The 21,555-nt window shown below is 27.9% G+C and overlaps 1 pseudogene; it reads right to left on the reverse strand.

Moving 5' to 3' along the window:
* LOC132803089 (amino acid transporter AVT1H-like) overlaps nt 1-21,555 on the reverse strand; it is a 40,425-nt pseudogene that overhangs the window by 10,742 nt on the left and 8,128 nt on the right.

Here is a 21,555-nt window from a genome sequence, read left to right on the forward strand (position 1 = left end):
TTAGATGGGAAAAAGAAAGCTAATTTTGTTAGGCAACTACATGAGAAAGCCAAAGCTAATATTGAGAGGAGAATTGAAAAATACATGAAGCGAGCAAACAAAGGGCGCCAACAAGTTATTTTTGAGCCTGGAGATTGGGTTTGGTTGCATTTGAGAAAGGAAAGATTTTTGACACAACGAAAGTCTAAACTTATGCCACGTGGAGATGGTCCCTTCCAGGTATTGGAGAGACTTAATGACAATGCCTACAAATTGAATCTTCTAAGTGAGTATAATGTAAGTGCTACCTTTAATGTCACTGATTTATCTCCTTTTTATGTAGGTGACGATTCAAAGACAAATCCTTTTCAAGAGGAGGGGAATGATGAGGATATGACCAAGAGCACTTCAAGATGGAGTCCAGATCCACTTCAAATCTCTATAGGACCAATAACCAGAGCACGAGTAAAGAGATTTAGAAAGGCACAAAATGGTTTAATCTAGGAAGTGTTCACAAAATGGTTTAATCTAGTAAAGAAATCTTTATTTATTTCTTGATTGGATTTTGGCATGTTGCCTATTTACTTTCGTAATTTAGTTTTATCGGGATTTTAATTTACTTTCCTATTTTTATTAGAGTTGAATTGGTCAAAGAATTAAAAGCCATTCAAATTAGAAAACTAGTAGCCACATTAGGTTTCCTAAACCTAAATACATTAGGTTTCTAAAACCTAACCAAACTAAGTTTCCTAAACCTAATTTTCGGCCACCTTTATTGTTAGTAAATTTAGGAAAGTTTCGTAATTTATTTTGCCTATTTAAAGGCACATAATTCATGAATAAAGATCATATTACAATTTTGATTCAAAGCGAGAGTGATTCTCTTGGTTCTCTAAGAACTATATCGAACTTTTCAAGGTTTGCTTGTGGAGTTTAAATTTCACCATACCAAGGTTCTTACCTTAAATGTAGGTAAAGGGTCGAGGTTTTCCATTGATAATTTGTAATTAGACAGTCCAAATCAATCTTTGTTACGGGTTTAGGCGCAGGTTGTTTTAGGTTCGTATCAATTTTACTTTGACTTGGGGTGATAAATGATGATAATTTTATAAAAAATTTTCGTATTTATTAACAAAAATAAACAACCATAAAAAATAGTAGCCTCCCATCTCAACATAGTCAATAAAATAAACCTCCTACCATTGTAGGATTTTTAGAAAATCTGAAGGGTTAATTACATTTTATACTTTTTAGTTTTGAAGTTAAATTTAAATGCTCAGTTTTAAAATCCATAATATTGAACCTTCTATTCTTAAATTGGTACATATTGATCAAATTGGTATGACATTGAGTTGACATGATATTAATAATTTAATATGAAAATTGTATGGGTATGATTTATTTTGAGTAATAAACCCTTTCTTTAATTCAATAAAATCCTAACTAAAGTTTGATGGTGAGGTTTTGAGAGAAGTGAAGACTAAGCAAATGATTATTCTGAGAAGACTATCCAAGAGCAATGTCTGAGAAACAATTTACAATTGCTTCATCATGACTTATATTGGAGCTGGCATTTGTAAAAGCATCGCTAAAAACTTAATTGAAGCTGGCATTTTTTCTTAAAAACATCAACTTTTCTTATCTTAGGTGACGCTTTTAGTCAAAAGCATCGCCTTTTATTTTATTTTCAATTTGCATTTTTTAATTTTGTGAAATATGGATTAAAAGCTAGCTTCATTCAAAAGAACTAAAATACAAAAAAATTAAAATGAATATTTACATAACAAAATAATTTCAAATAAATTAGTTATTAACTCGTGTAATATTTTTACAATTTTGTAAATCATTTTATATGCAAAAGAAAAAGCAATATTAAATAAACATCCATCGATACATAATCGATGCCCATTTAGCTTTAGATTGGTTAACATCCTATTGTTGACGAAATTACACCCTCATACTGCACATGTAAAAATTATGTTAATAAATTATTAACACATATGCAAAATAAATAACTATTACTTATTATGAAGTAATTTAGTAAATAAAAATTTTAAAATTACCATTATTTTTGACGAGGCACATTTATCCTAAGAATGGGAAACACATAATATGGAAGGAACAAAAAATTAATTAAATGAATAGTAATAAATGTAATTAAATAATATATTAATTAAGCACAACTTCATCAAACACTAATTAATTGACAACATTACCAAAAAAATTAGTCTAATTGCTATTAGGGTTATGGGTAAATATATGCATAATTAGGGCAATGAACAAGTAAAGTATGGCAATAGTACTCTGCAACCTACTGGGATCTATAATCCCTGCTCAAGTTTCCAATACTTGATCATCATCATTAATATGTATCAATCTTCTTCTTTCTTTCTTTCTTTTTTTCTTTTTTTTTCTTTTTTTTTATATGAACCAAAAGGATTCAAAATCATAATATTGTTCAAACAAAATAATTTTTACCATTGGGCTTTCCTTGCAGGGACAAATACATACAAAATCGTGAAGTTTCCAAACCATTGCCATACATATATGTAGAAACAAGGCAGCATAGAAGCCGTGAACTATGAACTTAGAGATATGTATCATGTATCTCTATATAACATTACAAAAATTCACAACCATTTGATGATCATAAAAATAATTTATAATAAAAATATTATCTGCTTTGATGCTTTGTTGCAGGATTGGGAATATTTCATGGATTCCTTGGTGAATGCAGAGTGAGAACCAAGCAAAAATAGATTATCTGAAATAGTTCTAGTCAGAAAAATTTAACCAAACATAGTAGCTTTATTGGATTGGTAGTACTTACCATATGTAAGGGATTATAATATAGGATATCACCAAAAAAAAATTTGATTCTAATATAGGAAGCCTACTTTGTTCAAACAATTTTATTTTTTTCCAAAAGATTAGGTTGTCATTTTCAAATAGGGTGTTGTGGCCTTCATCCCCCCCCCCCCCCCCTCCTCTTGTTGTAGCTTAAAAGGCCTAATATATCTAATTGATTAATATGTTTTATATATATATATATATATATATTTTTTGAACAACAAATACATTTTATATTTGATAATAATATAAACATAAATTGAGTTTTTTTATTGTCTTAAATCTAAATATTTTTTATATAAGTTGAATTTAAATAGGACTTGATATATAAATCTTAATTTTATAATCTTTTATTATTTTTTTCAATGATATTTAAATAAGTCAAGAGATAATTCTTTCTGCATATAGCTACAGGTCTGAGCCTTCAGTTCAATTGATACTTAGGTAATTATATACTTTTACCCATTTAAGTACCATGTAATTGTAATTAAACAACTTTTGGTAGTGAAATTTGAAAATACTTTTACCAGACCAAAAAAAGAAAAAAATTTGTTTAACGTACTTGGCATTCCATTTTATAGTTTCTTATATCTACAAATTTTGGTTGAAAATCTCTAAGAAAGAAAACAATTAGGCCTCTTAATATATATAATTTCTTTACAAATCAAATTTAAAAATAAATACTAATATCTTTTTAAAATTTCTTCTTCAATAGCAAAAAGATGAGACAAAATCTTTATGTTTTTAGATTTTCAAAATCTAATTTACTGAGATTCTCTTAAAAATCTTTTAAAAAATATGATTTCTGGTCGTTGTGCAATTTGCAAGTGTTTAAGAAGTAGTTTTCTTTCAAATTGCATTTTCTCTCCCTGCTTCCCTTCCAATAATCTTGAAAGATTTGCATGTGTTTATCGAATCTGTGGTGCTAGCAATGTTGGAAAAATGCTTCAGGTAATTTAGGATCCATACTATTTTTAATACCACGTAAAATTAATGTTCATAATTATTTATTACTCTAATTATAAATTCATTTGAAAATGAGACCTCATCATAGAAAGCAAAGCTTCATAAATGTAGCTATAGCTTACAATAACAATGTTTCGTAGATTTTCCTTGCCTCTTTTTAGGTTAATTAATTTGATTTTGTTGTGATCGTTCAGTAATTACCATTCCATCGTAGAGCTGAAGCAGCAGAGTCATTGTATTATGAAGCAAAATGTAGGATTGAAGATCCAATGTATGATTGTGTAAGGATTATTTCTCAATTACATCAACAAATACGGAATACAGAGAGTCAACTAGCAAAAGTCAAAGCAGAGATTGCCTTCCTCAAGTCTAATGCACTTGAAATGGAATCCAACACCAACAATCTTATTCAAGGACATAGCAATATTGGGTAGTCTCAATTTCAAGCCCCTTGGTTAATCTAGAATAATTAATGTATCTTTTGTTCAATAACATGGTTCAAATTAGTGCATATTTAATTTTCATCATACAAAACTTTAGCAAATCTTTCACTTTGCGATATAGTTAAATTCTAAAGTTGCATTAGAAAAGCCTTATAATAAAATCTAAACATGAATGAAAAGTTATGCATATATATACTTTCAATGAATTTATGCAAAATTTCAATGAAAAAAATTAACAATTAACAATTTTTTATTAATTATTTTTTGTTTTTAATAAATTTATGGAAATGGGTTTTAGAGGAAGAAGAAGAGGAATTTGTTGGGAAGTGATGTTGTGGAGTGGAGATTTTGGATTGTGGGTGGAAACTTGGTGCGCAGGAGTGGTTACTTGGTGGGCCAAAAATGAATAGCTACTGGGACGTGTCCCATATATAAAATCTGTTCCTTATTGTTTTATTATTAAAAATGGTAATTCTATTAAGCAATTTTTTTTTTCTTTTTGGTAATGATAACTTTATTAAGTAATTGAAATCAATGAAAGAAAAAAGTTTTCTTTTTTGGAACCAAATTATTATTTGAAAGAGAAAATTCATCAGTATCTCTATAGTTGGACCACTTTACAATCTACGTTCATAATTTTATAAATTATCTAAACACACACTTCTATGTTTAAAAGAAATAAATACAACGTCGCTATAATTTCCTTCTCTTACCATTTTCAAAATCTTTTCATGTCCATGATCTCTAAATTTTGAAAAAACTAGCTGTTAGAAAATCTATAAGAAAGCAAACAATTAGGTCTCTTAATATAAATAATTTCCTTCACAAATCAAATCCAAAAATAAATACTAAAATCTTTATAAGATTTCTTCTTCAATAGCAAAAAGATTGAGACAAAATCTTTGTGGATTTAGATTTTGGAAATCTAATTTTGCTGAGATTTTTCAAAATATCTTTTGAAAAATATGATTTCTAATCGTTGTGTAGCTTGCAAGTATTTGAGAAGGAGGTGTCCTTCAGATTGCATTTTCTCTCCCTACTTCCCTTTCACCAATCTTGAAAGATTTGCATGCGTTCATCGACTCTATGGTGCTAGCAATGCGGGGAAAATGCTCTAGGTAATTTATAATCCATACTATTTTTAATACCATATAAAATTAATGTTAATAATTATTTATCACCCTAATGATAAATTATTTTATGTTGAAAATGAGATGTCATCATAGAAAGTAGAGCTTTATAAATGTAACTATAGCTTGCAATAAAAATGTTTTGCAGAATTTCCTTACATTTTTTTCTTTTCTTTGGGTTAATTAATTTGATTTTGTTGTGATCGATAAACAATTGCCAATCCATCTGAGAGTTGAGGTACCAAAGTCAAAGCAAAATGTAGAATTGAAGATCCAGTGTATGGTTGTGTAAGGATTATTTCTCAATTACATCAACAAATATACAATGTAGAGTGTGAAATAGCAAAAGTCAGAGCAGAGATTACCTTCCTCAATTCTAATGCACATGAAATGGAATCCAACACCAACAATCTTATTTAGGGATACAGCAATATTGGGTAATCTCAATTTCAAGCCCTTTGATTAATCTAGAATCATTAATATACCTTTTGCTTAGTAACACGATTCAAATTAGTGCATTTTTAATATTCATCATGCAAAACTTTAGCAGGTCCTTCACTTTGTGATATAGTTAAGTTCTAAAGTTGTATTAGAAGAGCCTTATAATAAAATCTAAACAGAACTAAAAAGTTATGCATGTACCTATTCAAATTACACAATAATTTATTTGGTGAACTTAAACGGTAGGCATATACGAAAAATACATGTTAAAACATTACCAGTTTTCAAACATGAAAAGGTAATAATAATAATAATAATAATTTATCAACTAGATTTGCTGAGAATTTTTTAAATTTAATTTAATCAAATTGTAAACTCATCGTAAAAAATAAAGTGATATTACATACAATTTCATCTTAATTTTGAAATGGACTCCAAAACTTTTACTTTGACTTGGGATGATAAATGATGATAATTTTATAAAAAGTTTCGTATTTATTAATAAAAATAAACAACCATAAAAAATAGTGGCCTCCCGTCTCAAGACAGTCAATGAAATAAGCCTCCTACCATTGTAGGATTTTTAGAAAATCTAAAGGGTTAATTACACTTTATACTTTTTAATTTTGAAGTTAAATTTAAATGCTCGGTTTGAAAATCCATAATATTGAACCTTCTATTTTTAAATTGGTACATATTGATCCAATTGGTATGACATTGAATTGACATGATATTAATAATTTAATATGAAAATTGTATGGGTATGATTTATTTTGAGTAATAAATCTTTCCTTTAACTCAATAAAATCCTAAATAAGGTTTGATGGTGAGGTTTTGAGAGAAGTGACAACTAAGCAAATGATTATTCCGAGAAGACTATCCAAGAGCAATGTCTGAGAAGCAATTTACAATTGCTTCATCATGACTAATATTGGATTTGGTTTGTATGAGAAAATGTGAAATCCATGTGTTGGTTGGTCTCGAATGTTGGTTGGGTATTAAATTCCATGAACTTCATTCAACAAGCTCTATCAAATTGTTCAAATTAGGAAAGTTATCACTTTCCTAACTTGAATATGTCAAGTGTACCAGATATAACAATTTAAATTTGTGTAATCACAAATATAAAATCGTACACTGATTACAATTTACCATAATCGTACACTGATTACAATTTACCATAAGAATCACAATGATAACCGATGATAATTAATGCATGGTGCAAAATAAAACCCAATGCTTCACGAAGTGTGGCGTAACATCGTGTTGCTAAAAGCACAATCCAAAAGCCAACGCTTTAAATGTGTCGCCTAATATTGAAGAAAAGCCGACGTTTTAATTATAAAAAGCATCATAAATATCAAAACAAACCAACACTTTCCAAAAAAAAGCATCGCTAAATATTGAATAATATCCAACCCTTTTGCAAAAAAATGTCGCTATAAAAAAGATAGGAGAAAAGTCGACGTTGGTTGTTGCTTAAATTTTAGCGACGCTTTTGTGAAATGTGTTGGCTTTTATCTTAGACTTTTAGCTACGCTTTTACAAAAGGCATCGCTAGTAGTCTGAGTGATACCGATGCCTTAGGTAAAGCATCGCTAAAAGTTTGCATAATAGCCAACGCTTTTGAAAACTGTCACTAAAAGTTTGAACAAAATTTTGGACTTTTAGCGACATTTTTCAAAATCCTCACTAAATATATAAATAAAAACCGATGCTTTTTAAAAAAGAGGAGATGCTTTTTAAAAATGTCCTTAAAAGCACAACAAAAGCCGACTCTTTTGCTAAAAGCGTCGCTAAAATTGAATAATATAGTTTTCATATAAACATGTTTGCATTTAGGCAAACCGACAAGCTGCTCTTTCCCACCACACATCTTTTTCAAACATACGCAGCAATTTCCCAACTCTTCTCATCGACAAAACTTTTAGCCTTTAATTTTACAATGGCAATTCTCGATGTCCCAATAGTAATTACTTCCTCATCATCAAACGGATAATCATCTTCTTCATCAAAATATTCTCCAATAATAATATCCCCATCTTTAATCTTAATCTCATCCTCATTAGCAATCTCCAAATTAGCAACAAAACCAACATCATCATCAACAAAATTGTCCTCATTCAATCTCTATGTTTTTGCAATCCCCACTAATTGGGTGGCGAGTTGAGCAATGGTAGTAACTCGAGGCCTAAATCCCAACACTCTAGCGAGTTCCTCTCGAATATGGAATCCGCAAAGCAAAGGGTCTTGAAGCACTTGGGAAGTGAATAACATTGGCATGACTAGCTTTTGAGCAAGGTAATCTGAAGAAGAAACTGGAACAGGGGCTTCACCAGATCGAAGCTCATCGAGGTAGATAGCCATTTATAGGAAATCACACTATATTGTAAAAGCAGTTGAAAAGAAGAAAGTACTTAAGAAAAGAACAACTAATTTGGAACCAGCATATGTTACACATATATGCATGCATATATAATAATATAAGAAACCCAAAACCAAAAAAGGATCCTTTTTAGATTAGAATACGTTTCCTCTTTTGATTTGAAAATAAACCACCTTGAAAGTCAAGAGAACATGTCATCATATTTTGTTGTTATTGACTTGGAGTTTTATGTTCAAAATACAAAATTATAACAAAGGGGAGTTTGGGTGGGGCCTATGTCACTCTACATGATAAGTATTGCTTAAACATAATTGCTTTGTTCAGGCATTGTAACTTTGCTTTAGGGATTTGTTTGGTTATAAACAATTAAACACTTGTCTTCTAACCAATGTAGGCAATGTTACTCTAGTAAATTGCCAAATTATCTTCTTAAATAAGCTAAATATGATCGTAAACACTGGTGATAACTTTTATAGTAGCTTCCCAATTCGGCCTTCTTATCAACGATGAAACTTCAAGAGCCTTTTAACTTTTATTGTGTCTATCTGATTACGATCAAAATTAATTAGAATCTCCAAATCAACAATAATAGAATCTCTAAACAAAGTTGTTGAGAAGATTTTGATTAAAACTCTCAAACTTTCTGACCATGGATATAATTTAAAAATATAGTTTATTTCCTTGTTACAAAGCACCCAAAGCACCATATTTAAATAATAAAAAAAAAAAAATACTCTGCATACATTGATGAAATGCATGGCTCACATAACTGAAGGCTAATTTATCAATAAAAAATAGGAAAGGAAAATAGGAAAAATAATTAATATATAAATGATTCATTAGCTTAGGTGGCAAATCATACCTACGTTAGTATGCATAATAAAACGTGAGTGGTGTACATTTTAAGCGTACTTAATTTATTACTTTGGACAGTTAGACTACAACCTAGGTCCGGTACAATATATATATATATATATAGCAAATTAAATAATTATCTAACATCTTGAATTTAAAGATTATAATTTATTAATTAGTTACCAATGTAAAAAAGGATACTCTTTGCCAATAATATATATATATATATATATATATATAAAATGAAACATGCTTATATAGTTTTATTATTTGTCATCATTGATAACCATCACTGTTCTATGTGGGAAATTTTAGTTGAATATTTAATTTTTATTAGTTTTGTATATGTATACTATATATATATAACCTCATAAAATCAACTTTTGAAGTGAAAGAAACTCAATGTTCACAAACATAATATAATTCCTTATCATTACTGGTAATAATCATTAATAACAAGATAGCTTCTTATGTGGTGATTATTGAATGATTGTTATTAGATTAAATTTTTTATTGAAAATTATTATTAGATTAATTTTATTATCATTTTTTTTATTGGACTGATCACATATTGACAAGAGACATAATTAAACAATCATATATTGTATCCCTATCAACAATATGGGATTGTACATATAAATTAAAGTTTGATTTAAGATACTTTTATTGCATCACAAGAATCGCAATGATAGCCAATGCAATTAATGCGTCATGCAATACAAAAATTGACGTTTTAAAAGTGTCGACTAATATCGAAGACAAGTCGATGCTTTAAAAGTGTCGCCTAAAGTTGAAGAAAAGCCGACGTTTTAAAAATAAAAAGCGTCGCTAAATATAATAAAAACTGAACTTTCCTAAAAAAAGAGTAGCTAAATATTGAATAATGTCCAGCGCTTTTATAAAAAAGTGCCACAAAAAGCATAAAAAGATAGGAGAAAAGCTTACGCTTTTCTAAAAAGCTTCGGCTATTGTTGTGAAAAGCATTGGCTTTTATCATGGACTTTTACTGACACTGTTTGCAAAAACATCACTAAATATCTGGATAATAGCTGATGCTTTTGGTAAAGCATCTCTAAAAGTTTGCAAAATAGCCGATGCTTTTGAAAAACCATCGTAAAAAATATGAACAAAAGATTGGCCTTTTAGCAACATTTTTTCAAAAGCATCGCTAAATATTAAGATAAAACCGATGCTTTTTAAAAAAGATTGCTAAAACTTCAAGAAAAAAGAGGCACTTTTTGAAAGGCATCTCTAAAAGAGCAACAAAAACTAACGCTTTTGCTAAAAGCATGGCTAAAAACTTAATTGAAGCAAGCATTTTTTCTTAAAAACATCGACTTTTCTTATCTTAGGCAACTCAAAAGCCTCGCCTTTTATTTTAATTTTAATTTGCATGTTTTACTTTTGTGAAATATGGATTAAAAACTAGCTTCATTCAAAAGAACTAAAATACAAAAAAATTAAAATGAATATTTACATAACAAAATAATTTCAAATAAATTAATCATTAACCCATGTAATATTTTTATAATTTTGTAAATTATTTTGTATGCAAAAGAAAAAGCAATATTAAATAAACATCCATGCATACATAATCAATGCCCGTTTAGTTCTAGATTGGTTGACATCGTATTGTTGATGAAATTACACCCTCATACTACACATGTAAAAGTTATGTTAATAAATTACACCCTCATATAGCTTAAGGCTTGAGCCTCCAATCCAATTAATACTTAGGTAATTATATACTTTTACCCATTTAAAAACCATCCAATTGGAATTAAACAGTTTTTGGTAGCAAAATTAGAAAATACATTTTACCAAACCAAAAAAAGAAAAAAAAAATTCTTTGACATAATTGACATTCCATTTTATAATTTTTGATATCTACAAATATTGGTTGACTTTCTCCAATCAACATCTTTTTTTGAATTTTCAACCAAAATGTGGTTCTACAATTGAAGACCCATACATATATAAATATATATATATATATATATATAACAATAGAAATTCTACTAAGAACTAAATTTTGGATAATTTCCTTCTCTTACCATTCTCAAAATCTTTCCATCTCCATAATATCTAAATTTGAAAAAAACTAGCCGCTAGAAAATCTCTAAGAAAGCAAACAATTAAGTCTCTTAATATATATAATTTCTTTTACAAATCAAATCCGAAAATAAATAATTAAATATTTTTAAGGATTTCTTCTCCAATAGCAAAAAGAATTAGACCAAATATTTATGGGTTTAGATTTTGGAAATCGAATTTTGTCAAGATTCTTCTAAAGATCTTTTGAAAAATATGAAACTTGCAAGTATTTGAGAAGGATGTGTCCTTAAGATTGCATTTTCTCTTCGTACTTCCCTTCTAATAATCCTAAAAGATTTCCATACGTTTATCAAATCTATAGCGCTAGCAATGTTGAGCGAAAGGTTACCCTATGGGTTAGGTCAAACCTACTCCACTAGTACCAATAGGGGGCATAGTGGAAGAGGCACCACTATTTAGTTACTCCATTTAATTTATTTTTTTTTCCAACAAATTCTGATTTTTCTAATGATCTAGATTCATATCAGAATCAATAAGTGTAAAGGCTAAGTACAAGAGTAAAATAAAGAAAAACGAACTGTTGGTGAGGCAATAGCTTACCAAGGCGATGATCAGTAGTTGGTCCGAGAGGATGATCAGCCACACTGGGACTGAGACACGGCCCAGACTCCTACGGGAGGCAGCAGTGGGGAAGAAAAAAAAAAGAAGGGCTTTTTTCAAGCCTTATTTTTGTGATGTAACATAGTAATTACCTCCTTTCAATTGGGGAAGAGATGGCTGAGTGGACGAAAGCGTCGGATTGCTAATCTGTTGTACGAGTTTTTCGTACCGAGGGTTCAAATCCCTCTCTTTCCGTTTTCATCGATATCATCTCTAGTGGACCTCTTAGTAGGATTCGAACCCAGATGAAGTTCTGACCATCTGTCAGAGAAAAAATAACGAATGGATCTTCTAGGATTCCCAAGAAATTCTTCGATTTCTTCCAGATAACTTTTGTTTATACACCTTATTTTGCTTATTCGGACCCACCACCTAGTTACGATATCACATTGATAGCCTCTACTCATGTCCTAGCTCGTCTGAGAGCGAGATTTACTTCAATTGTTTGTCTCTTGCCTTCAGCTTTCCTCAAGTTAGCTTCTGCTATTTCAAGAGTTTGTTGAGCTTCTTGTGGATCAATGTCACTACCCTTCTTCGCATCATTTACTAAAATAGTGATCTCATTATTGCCTATTCTAACAAAACCACCCATCAGAACCATCGTTAACCATTGGTCGTTAAGGCGTATTCTCAAAACACCCCACAGCTTCGGCAGATCGCTTAGCCCCGTTCATCTTCGGCGCAAAAGCGCTCGATCAGTGAGCTATTACGCACTCTTTCAAGGGTGGCTGCTTCTAGGCAAACCTCCTGGCTGTCTCTGCACCCTTGCCTCCTTTATCACTGAGCGGTCATTTAAGGGTTTTAGCTCCACTGAATAGATGTTTTCAGTTTTGTTTTTTAAAAAAAAAATGAAAATTACTTTTATAACATTTACAAGTGTTTTAATTCATAATAGCTTTTACTTACAAAATATTATATTATGGAGAAAATTGTAATTTATAATTAAATTTAAATGGATTGTAAAAGGTATATAATCTTGTCCGGTTGAAACTGACATGTTCAATGAAAGAGTTATAACATGTCATTTTCGAGTTAAACAGGTGAATCCGAAAATGACACAATTAATAATCGTGTTAAATGGGTTGATCCGATTATGATTTTTAACCCATTTACAATAAAGCCAAACCCCTTTAGTCTGTGTCATTTTCGAATCATGTTGTCTTGCCACCCTTATCAAATTGTGTGTTGTGGACCCTTTTTTTTTTTTTCTCCTTATTTTAATCGGATAGTTTGTTGTAGCTTAAAGACATAACATATCTTATTGATAAATATGTTATATATATATATATATATATATATATATATATATATATATATATGTATGTATACATATATATTATGAAACAACAAATATGTTTTGTATACGATAATAATATAAATATAAATTGTGTTTTATTAGTGCCTTAAACCTGAATACTTCCTTTTATAAGTGTAATTTAAATAGACCTTGATACATAAATCTTAATTTTATATTGTTTTATTATTATTTTTATTATTAATATTTAATTAAGTCAAGAGATAATTCTTTCTAAATATAGCTGCATGAGCCTCCAACTCAATTGATAGTTAAGTAATTATATACTTTTACCCATTTAAGTACCGTCTAGTTGTAATTAAACAGTTTTTGGTTGCGAAATTAGAAAATACTTTTACCAAACAGAAACAAAAAAAGAAAAGAAATTTGCTTGACATAATTGACATTCTATTTTATAATTTCTGATTTCTACATATATTGGTTGACTTTCTCCGATCAACATCTTTTTTTGAATTTTCAACCAAATGTGGTTTTACAATTGAAGACCCATATATATATATATATATATAAAACAATTGTAATGAAAACAGAAATTCTATTGAGAAACTAAATTTTGGATAATTTCCTTTTCTGAATATTCTCAAAATCTTTCCATCTTCATGTTCTCTAAATTTTGGAAAAACTAGGCGCTAGAAAATCTCTAAGAAAGCAAATAATTAGGTCTCTTAATATATATAATTTCTTTCACAAATCAAGCCCAAAAATAAATAATAAAATCTTTTCAAGATTTCTTCTTCAATAACGAAAAGAATTAGACAAAATCTTTGAGGGTTTAGATTTTTAAAATCTAATTTTGTGAGATTCTCCTAGAGATTTTTTGGAAAATATGATTTATGGTTGCTGTCCAGCTTGCAAGTATTTGAGCATGAGATGTCATTCAGATTGCATTTTCTCTCCCTACTTCCCTTCCGATAATCCTGAAAGACTTGCATGCATTCATTGAATCTAGAGTGTTAGCAATGTTGGGAAAATACTCCAATGAATAGATGTTTTTGTTTTTCAGAATTAATAATAGAAAATTACTTTTATAACATTTATAAGATTTTTAATTTACAATAACTTTTACTTATTAAATAATATACAATGGATAATATTGTAATTTATAATTAAATTTAAATGGGTTGTAATATATATATAATCGTGTCATATTAAAATTAAAATGTTTAATAAATGGGTTATAATGGTTACCTTCGAGTTAAATGGGTCAACTCAAACAATAGTGTTAAACAGGTTCACACGATTATCATTTGAACCCATTTATCATAAACTCAAATATATTTATTGTATGTCTTTCTTGAGTCCTTTCGCCTTGCCACCACTATCAAATAGTGTGTTGTAGCCTCTTTTTCTCCTCCCCCCTGCATTTTAATCAAATAGCTTTTTGTAGATGAAAGACCTAATATATCTAATTAATGAATATGTTATACATATATATATATATATATATTAAACAACAAATATGTTTTATATTTGATAATAATAGGTCTCTTATTTTTGTTATTAATATTTAAATAAGTTAGGAGATAATTCTTTCTGCGTATAGCTGCAGGCTTGAGTCTCCAATTCAATTTATATTTAAGTAATTAGATACATTTACCCATTTAAGTGCCATCTAATTGTAATTAAACTGTTTTTGGGAGCAAAATTAGAAAATATTATTACCAGACCAACAAAACAAAAAAAAATTTGTTTGACATAATTGACATCCCATTTTATAATTTCTATTGTCCATAAATATTGGTTGGCTTTCTTCAATCAACATCTTTTTTTGAATTTTCAACCAAATGTTGTTTTACAAATGGAGACCCAAATATACATATATATATATATATATATATAAAACAATAATAATAAAAACAGAAATTCTATTGACAACCTAATTTTTGGATAATTTCCTCCTTTTACCATTATCAAAATCTTCCCATCTCCATGATCTCTAAATTTTGAAAAAACTAACTCTAGAAAATATCTAAGAAAGTAAAAAATTAGGTCTCTTTTATGTATAATATATTTCACAAATCAAACCCAAAAATAAATACTAAATGTTTTTAATATTTCTTCTTCAATACCAAAAAGATTGAGATAAAATCTTTGTGGGTTAAGATTTTGGAAATCCAATTTTGCTAAGATTCTCCTAAAGATCTTTTGAAAAATATGATTTCTGATCGTTGTACAGCTTGCAATTATTTAAGACGGAGGTGTCCTTTAGATATCATTTTCTCTCCCAACTTCCCTTTCAATAATCCTAAAATATTTGCGTGCGTTAATCGAATCTATAGTGCTAGCAATGTTGGGAAAATGCTCCAATGAATAGATGTTATTATTTTTCTTTCTAAGAATTAATGATAGAAAATTACTTTTATAACATTTATAAGTTTTTAATTGATAATAGCTTTTACTTATTAAATATTATGTTAAGGATAAAATTGTAATTTATAATTAAATTTAAACGGGTTGTGAAAGGAATATAATAATGTTGGGTTAAAACCAATACATTTAATAAATGGGTTATAGTAGGACATTATCAAGCTAAATGAAACAATCTGAAAATGACACAATTAATAATCATGTTAAACGGATTGACTCGATTATGACCTAAACCTATTTATAATAAATCTTAACCCGTTTATTTGTGTCATTTTCAAGTCCCATCACCTTGCCACCCCTATCAAATAGTGTGTTGTAGCCTTTTTTTTCCCCCTCATTTTATTCGGATAGTCTATTGTAGCTTAAAGACCTAATATATCTAATTGATGAATGTGTTATATATATATATATATATATTAAACAACAAATATGTTTTATATCCGATAATAATATAAACATGTATTGTGTTTTCTTAGTGTCTTAAATATGAATACTTCTTTGTATAAGTTGAATTTCAATAGACCTTGATATATAAATCTTAATTTTATATTATTTTATTATTACTTTTGTTATTAATATTTAAATATGTCAAGAGATAATTCTTTCTGCATATAGCTGCAGCCTTGAGCTTCCAATTCAATTGATACTTAGGTAATTACATACTTTTACCCATTTAAGCACCATCTAATTATAATTAAATAGTTTTTGGTAGAGAAATTAGAAAATACTTTTACCAAACCAAAAGAAGAAAAAAAAATTTAACGTAATTGACATTCCATTTTTTAATTTCTGATGTCTCCAAATATTGGTTGGCTTTCTCCAATCAACATCTTTTTTTGTATTTTCAACAAAAGGTTGTCCGATAATTTAAGACCCATATATATATATATATATATATGTGTGTAAAACAATAATAATAATAATAATAATAACAGAAACTCTACTAACAACCTAAATTTTGGATAATTTCCTTCTCTTAACATTATCAAAATCTTTCCTTCTCCATTCTCTAAATTTTGAAAAAACTAGCCGCTAGGAAATCTCTTAGAAAGCAAACAATTTGGTCTCTTGATATATATATAATTTCTTTCACAAATCAAATCCAAAAATAAATACTAAAATCTTTTTAAGATTTCTTCTACAATATCAAAAAGAATGAGACAAAATCTTTGTGGGTTTAGATTTTGGAAATCTGATTTTGCTAAGATTCTCTTAAAGATCTTTTGAAAAATACAATTTTCGATCGTTGTACAGCTTAAAATTATTTGAGAAGGAGGTGTCCTTCAGATTGCATTTTCTCTCCCTACTTCCTTTCGAATAATCCTGAAAGATTTGCATATGTTAATTGAATCTATGGTGCTAGAAATGTTGGGAAAATGCTCTAGTGAATAGTTATTTTTATTTTTGTTATTAAGAATTAATTATAGAAAATTACTTTTATAATATTTATACGTTTTTAATTTATAATAGCTTTTACTTATTAAGTATTATATTACAGATAAAATTGTAATTTATAATTGTCGGTTGAAACTGAAACATTTAATAAATGGGTTATAATGGGTCATTTTTTAGTTAAACGGATCAACCCTAAATGACATGATTAATAATTTTGTTAAATGGATTGATCCGATTATGACTGGAACCAATTTATAGTAAACCCAAACCCATTTATTCTGTCATTTTCAAATCTTGCGCCTTGCCAACCCTATCAAAGGGTGTGTTGTAGCCTCCTTTCCCCTCACCACCGCCGCCCCCTCCCCCCCACAATTTTAATTGGATGGTTTGTTATTGCTTAAAAACCTAATATATTCAATTGATGAATATGGTATATATATATATATATATAGATATATATATATATATATATTGAACACAAATATGTTTAATGTTTGATAATAATATGAACATAAATTTGTTTTATTAGTGTCTTAAATCTGAATACTTCCATATAGAAGTTGAATTTAAATAGACCTTGACATATAAATCTTAATTTTATATTGTTTTATTATTAATATTTAACTAAGTCAAACAATAATTCTTTCTGCATATAGCTGAAGGCTTGAGCCTCCAATTCAATTGATACTTAGGTAATTATATACTTTTACTTATTTAAGCACCATCTTGTTGTAATTAAACAATTTTTGATAGCAAAATTAGAAAATACTTTTACCAAAGAAAAAAAGGAAAAAAATGTGTTTGACATAATTGACATTCCATTTTATAATTTCTAATATCTACAAATATTGGTTCACTTTCTCCAATCAACATATTTTTTGAATTTTCAACCAAATGTGATTTTACAATTGAAGACCCATATATATATATATACATATAAAACAATAACAACAAAAATAGAAATTCTATTGAGGAACTAAATTTTGGATAATTTCTTCTCTTACCATTCTCAAAATCTTTCCATCTCCATGATCTCTAAATTTTGAAAAAACTTACTGCCAGAAAATCTCTGGGAAAGCAAATAATTAGGTCTCCTAATATATATAATTTCTTTCACAAATCAAATCAAAAAATAAATAATAAAATCTTTTTAAGATTTCTTCTTCAATAGCAAAATGAATTAGACAAAATATTTGAAGGTTTATATTTTCGAGATCTAATCTTTTTTAGATTCTCCTAAAGATTTTTTGAAAAATATGATTTATAATTGTTGCGCAGCTTGCAAGTATTTGAGCATAAGGTGTCATTCAGATTGCATTTTCTCTCCCTACTTCCCTTCTAATAAACTTAAAAGATTTGTATGCATTCACTGAATCTATGGAGCAAGCAATGTTGGAAAAATGCTCCAGTAAATAGATGTTTTTATTTTTGATTTTAAGAATTAATAATAGAATATTACTTTTATAACATTTATAAGTTTTTTAATTTATAATAGCTTTTTCTTATTAAATATTATATTATGGATAAAATTGTAATTTATAATTAAATTTAAATGGGTTGAAATAGATATATAATCGTGTGGGATTGAAGTTGATACCTTTAATAAATAGGTTACAACGGAACATTTTCGAGCTAAACTAAAAAACCCGAAAATGACATGATTAATAATCGTATTAAATGGATTGAAGCAATTATAACCCGAACCCATTTATAATAGACCAAGATCCATTTATTCTGTGTCGTTCTCGAGTCTTGTTGCCTTCCTACCCTTATTAAATAGTGTGTTGTTGCCTCTTTTTTTTTTCCCATTTTAATCGGATAGTTTGTTATAGTTTAAAGACCTAATATATCTAATTGATGAATATGTTATACATATATATTTATATTGAACAACAAATATGATTCGATAATAATATACGTATAAATTGTGTTTTATTAGTGTCTTAAATCTTACTACCTCTTTATATAAGTTGAATTTAAATAGACTTTGATATATAAATCTTAATTTTATATTGTTGTACTATTATTTTGATTATTACTAAGTCAAGAGATAATTCTTTTTGTACATAGCTGCAGGCTTGAGCCTTCAATTCAATTGATATTTAGGTAATTATATATTTTTACCCATTTAAATACCACCTAATTGTAATTAAACAGTTTTTTTGTCGCGAAATTAGAAAATAATTTTACCAAACAAAAAAAGAAAAAAAAATTGTTTGACGTAATTGACATTCCATTTTATAATTTCTCTTCTCAACAAATATTGGTTGCCTTTCTCTAGTCAACATCTTTTTTTGAATTTTCAACCAAATGTGGTTCTACAATAGAAGATCCATATATATATATATATATATATATATAAAACAATAATAATAAAAACAGAAATTCTATTGACAACCTAAATTTTGGATAATTTTCTTCTCTTACCATTGTCAAAAACTTTCCATCTCCATTCTCTAAATTTTGAAAACATCAGCCACTAGAAAATCTCTTAGAAAGTAAAAAATTGGGTCTCTTAATATATATAATTTCTTTCACAAATCAAATACAAAAATAAATACTAAAATCGTTTTAAGATTTCTTCTTCAAAAGCAAAAAGACCAAGACAAAATTTTTGTGGGTTTAGATGTTGGAAATCTAATTTTGCTGAGATTATCCTAAAGATCTTTTGAATATGATATCTAATTGTTGTGCAAGTTGCACGTATCTACTTCTCTTCTAATAATCCTAAAATATTTGCATGCATTCATTGAATCTATGGTGCTAACAATGCTGGGAAAATGCTCCATTTAATAAATGTTTTTACTTTTGTTTTTAAGAATAAATAATAGAAAATAACTTTTATAACATTTATTAGTTTTTTCAATTTATAATAGCTTTAACTTATTAAATATTATATAAACACAAAATTATGATTTATAATTAAATTTAAATGGGTTGTAATAGGTGCATAGTCATGTCGGGTTGAAACTGACATGTTTAATAAATGGATTATAACGGATCATTTTTTAGTTAAACGGATCAATTCGAAATGACACGACTAATAATCGTGTTAAATGTGTTAACCTAATTATGATCCGAACCCATTTAATATATACCAAAATCAGTTTATTCTGTGTCGTTTTCAAGTCCTATCGCCTTGTAGCCTCCCTCCCCCCCAAAATTTTAATATGATAGTTTGCTGTAGCTTAAGGACCTAATATATCTAATTGATGAATATGTTATATATATATATTGAAGAACAAATATGTTTTATATTTGATAATAATATAAACATAAATTATGTTTTATTAGTCTCTTTCATCTGAATACTCCTTTATATAGGTTGAATTTAAATAGAACTTGATATATAAACCTTAATTTTATATTGCTTTATGATTATTTTTATTATTAATATTTAAATAAGTCAATAGATAATTCTTTTTACATATCGCTGCTAGCGAAATTAGAAAGTACTTTTATCAAACCAAAAAAAAGAAAAACAAAAATTTGTTTAACGTAATTGACATTCCATTTTATAACTTTTGATGTCTACAAATATTGGTTGGCTTTTTCCAATCGACATCTTTTTTTGAATTTTCAACTAAATATTGTTCTACAATTGAAGATCCATATATATACACATATATCGAACAATAATAATAAAAAGATAAATTCTATTGACAACCTAAATTTTGGATAGTTTCTTTCTCTTACCATTATCAAAATCTTTCCATCTCCATGATCTCTAAATTTTGATAAAAACTAGCCACTAGAAAATCTTTAAAAAAGCGAACAATAAGGTCTCTTAATATATATAATTTCTTTCACAAATCAAATACAAAAATAAATGATAAAATCTTTTTAAGATTTCTTCTTCACTACCAAAAAGATTGAGGCAAAATCTTTGTGGGTTTAGATTTTGGAAATCCAATTTTGATGAGATTCTTCTAGTGATTATTTAAAAAATATGATTTCTGATCATTGTGCCGCTTGCAAGTATTTGAAAAGGAGGTTTCCTTTGGATTGCTTTTTCTTCCCTACTTCTCTTCGAATAATCCTGAAATATTTGCATGCGTTCATCGAATCTATGGTGCTAGCAATGTTGGGAAAATGCTCTGGTGAATAAATGTTTTTATTTTTGTTTTTAAGAATTGATATTAGGAAATTACTTTTATAACATTCAAAAGTTTTTTAATTTATAATAGCTTTACTTATTAAATATTATATTATGGATAAAATTGTAATTTATAAAAAATTAAAATGGATTGTAATAGGCATATAATCATGTCAGGTTAAAGTTGACATGTTTAATAAATGAGTTATAACGGATCATTTTCAAGTTAAACGGGCTAACCCGAAATGACATAATTAATAATCATGTTAAACAGGTTGACGCGATTATGATCCGAACCCATTTATAATAAACTCCAATCCCTTTACTCTATATCATTTTCGAGTTGTGAAACCTGCCACCTCTATCAAATAGTGTGTTGTAGCCTCTCTTTTTTTTCTCCCTCATTTTAATCAAATAGTTTGTTGTAGCTTAAAGACCTAATATATGTAATTGATGAATATGTTATATATATATATATATATATATTGAACAACAAATATGTTTTATATTCGATAATAATATAAATATAAATTGTGTTTTATTAGTGTCTTAAATCTAAATATTTTTTTATATAAGTTGAATTTAGATAGACCTTGATATGTAAATCTTAACTTTAT

The sequence above is a fragment of the Ziziphus jujuba genome, chromosome 3 (genome assembly GCF_031755915.1).
Source record: "Ziziphus jujuba cultivar Dongzao chromosome 3, ASM3175591v1".
NCBI lineage: Eukaryota > Viridiplantae > Streptophyta > Magnoliopsida > Rosales > Rhamnaceae > Ziziphus > Ziziphus jujuba.